The sequence below is a fragment of the Gasterosteus aculeatus genome, chromosome 18 (genome assembly GCF_964276395.1).
Source record: "Gasterosteus aculeatus chromosome 18, fGasAcu3.hap1.1, whole genome shotgun sequence".
Classification (NCBI taxonomy): Eukaryota; Metazoa; Chordata; class Actinopteri; order Perciformes; family Gasterosteidae; genus Gasterosteus; species Gasterosteus aculeatus.
Genome location: NC_135706.1, coordinates 1,764,511 through 1,767,867, shown reverse-complemented (window position 1 = coordinate 1,767,867; position 3,357 = coordinate 1,764,511). Strand labels below are relative to the sequence as shown.

General features: G+C 43.4%; 1 long non-coding RNA gene across 1 annotated transcript; it reads right to left on the bottom strand.

Annotated features, from left to right (window-relative positions):
- Positions 1-317: 317 nt before the first annotated feature.
- Positions 318-813, bottom strand: LOC144389421 (uncharacterized). Its single transcript, XR_013453451.1, has 2 exons — positions 656-813; positions 318-575 (listed from the first exon to the last, which is right to left on the bottom strand). It is a non-coding gene; the product is annotated as an uncharacterized LOC144389421 (long non-coding RNA).
- Positions 814-3,357: the final 2,544 nt, after the last annotated feature.

The window sequence follows — 3,357 nt, the reverse complement described above, 5'->3', positions numbered from 1 at the left end:
CCAGGAAGTAAAAAAGCAATAAACTTGAAATAGAGAAGAGGTTATGCTGGGTCCAAAAGCCCCAAGCATTCACCAATGAAACATTGTTTGTAACCCAGAAGTGAATTATTTATTTGTCACACAACTAAAATAACGTGGAATTTCTGAAATATAAACGGTATGTTGTCCACTTCCATTTATATGTGACGTACTAAAGACAGATTCTGTTTGACATTAGGACACGGATAGATAAGGTTTGTCTTCATGTATCTTGCCTCAATTTCTTTGCTTTTGTCACGGGGTGACAGCCAAAACAAAAGTAGGACCTAAACGCAGGATTCCGAGGATAAAAAAGATTTTAATTTTCGGCAGCAAATGGATATAAATAGGCAGCGCTGAATCCGTGGCCGGGGGAGACGCTGGAGAAGCAGGCAGGCACAAGGGTCCGGGCGGCAGGAGCGATGCAATTGATGGAAGCCACGCTGGAGGGAGATGTAGTGATCCGGCTGGCTGGAGGGGGTTCTCCCGAGCCTCGGAGGGCGAGAGGGGAAGCCAGGGAATCCGTCAGGCTCAGGTGGAAGCAAGCTGGGACAAGGCTGAAACACGGGGACAAGGTCAATGCACAAATAACTCTTTCTTGAAAAAATCTATCTCTGGTGAGAGCTGGCCAAGTTACCACTAGGAGGGCAAAACGATCTGGCGATGACTGGTGCTCCCGCTGCTCCTTAAGAAGGGTTCCTGGCGATTGGATATGCAGGACAGGTGTGACAGCAGTCAGCCACCAGACTCCGCCCAGGTAACCGGGGAAACCTGCTCGCCCAGCCTGAAACTCACCTCCAAGGCAAGTCAGATCGTGACAGCTTTAAATCAGAGGTCCCCAATCACCGGACCACTTGTAACCAGGCCGCAGAAAATGGAAAAAAGATTTTTGCCAAATTACATATGGCCGTCCCTCTTAACACTTATCCCAACACCCTCTTACCACCACTATCGCCCCCCTACCAACTAAATAAAATAAATCGTTTGGAAGTTCTGGGATTTGCCAACATCATCAGACCTAGTGGGAGTCTCCCTTGCATCGCCTTGTGCCTCTCCCCAACACAGGTCCACACAATTCTCCACATTTATTAGAAGGCACAAGAAGTTTCAACCCGGGTAGAATTGGGGAAAAAGCTGTGGGTTCGTGCAAATCATTCAGAACTGTCCTGTTGAACCCTAAATTGTGGAACTTGTTGGGGAGCCTCTTTATGTTCAGGGTCTGACTCTGGTTCAAAGCAATGTGGTTGTAGAGTGTCTCTAACAGACAGTAATGTGCGGTGAGGGGATGTGCAGAGACTTATTCCCTTCACGTCTTTACCCCGTACCTAACAGGAAAATACACACAACCCCAATTCATTTATATAAGCGATATTGACTCCTATAAATCAATGGAATCAAACAATAATTACATTTCTATCCTGTATTAGTGGACAAACATTAATTTATTTGTTTTTTCATAATTCATAATGACACAGGGGAGGCCTGCCATGCAAGTGTGGAGGGTGGAGGGGTAGGGGGTTAGCTGGCTCATTAGCATTAAAACCTCAAATGGGTCATTATGAGCAGAGCTGTTTCAAGCAGGCTGAAAAAGCTCTGCACTTAATAATTATCCTTGCAAGTATGTTTCAGACCTTCAGTCAGACCACAAAGAAGCATATTAACGTGTGGTAAAAGGGCATAATATGTTTCTTTAAAGGATCATAAACTAAATCCCTCATATTACGATTTCTTAATATCGGAGGATGGTTGTAAATATTCATGTCAGCATGACACCATAATGAAAGCATTCTAATTATTGACAAAGGTTGTTGGGGATCTTTCATTGGTAACAGCTCTAATGAACACCTTCTAACCACGATTTTATTTTTAAACTTGGCTTTGAGTCACTCTTGCACAAAACACATTTTCTGGTGCAACAAAAAATACAACAACCAGCGGAATGCAGAGAATATTGTCACTTTCAAAGTAGTGAAATGCACTGAGGGTCCTAAGATCTTTGTGATTAAAATAGATCAACCTGTCAAATTTGAATCTCTGAAATGACAACAAAGAAAAATGGCCTCCCTTTCAACACCAAGTTTCACAATGCAATAACTTTCAGAACGGCAAACAAGACAAATAATCTTCCATTTTCATGTGTCTTTTCACCTTCAGGCTGTTGGTGTAACCATTTTTCCAACTTCCAGATTATTTTTCTTGATTTCTGCGCTGTCAGGGGAACTCGGGGAGTGGGGTGAACTGTAAGAGACAAACTCAACCCTCCCTCAGCAGCCAGCTTTATTGTGCCGTGAGCAAACACAGTCACAGAATTATTTCATTGAGCTTCTCACAAAACTGTTGTCTGTGCTTGGCAGCACAAACCCAGTAGAGAATATTTGGACCAGGTTCACATCTGAGTAATTTGTTAAATGAATCACAAAACCACAGGCAAACACACACACACACACACACACACACACACAACGCTGTGTTAAATGTGCTTCAGCGGCAGCATCAGTGCTGCAGCTATGACACCACGGAGACGACTGGGAGGGGGTTTAATCTGCCCGAAGGACTGACGCTATCAGCAGGCTCATCTCTGCTGAGAATGAGATCCCTCTCACGACCTTCACCAGATCCGTATCACACTGGACGAACCCGAGTGTGTGTGGATTGGCGACTGTGTGTGTGAGTCACTGAATGTATGAATTGGGGTTGTGCGTGAAGGGCTTAGATTGTGAGGAAGGCAGTCAAAAGGGTTTTGAGTTTGTCAGAATGTGTGTGTGTGTGTGTGTGTGTGTGTGTGTGTGTGTTCAATATATAACAGCCTGATTGCTGTATTTGCCCTCTACATTGTTATTGCCTCATTTCTGTCACCATGAGAAAACCTGCAGACCCCGAGAAGCCTACAGTATACAAAACTCAGCCCACATAGATGGTGTTACATTATGTTCATATTTGACAGAAATAGCTCAAATTGACTTTATGAGGCGTTAGTCAAGACAGACTAATGAGACAGATAATACATTTGTTTTGTACAGCTACATAAGCAGATCAATGACAAACGCATATCTACATGCTAAAGGCCGCAAAGATAATTAGCTATTAACACAAAGGCTGGAAGAAGTCTGTCATAAGAAAACAATAAAACAATCATTTAAAATGTATCAGTAACTGATTTCTGGAACGCTAGCGGCACATCGGCCAAACGTTGTGTAACAACATTGAAGTCCTCACTTGTTTATTCCTGATCTTATTCCTTCAACAGCACTGCAAAAAACACACCGCAAATGTTACCGTTTACAAAAGCACCTTGTTTGTTTTGCCTGAGGTTTGCCCTAAAGGACTCTGACTTCCACA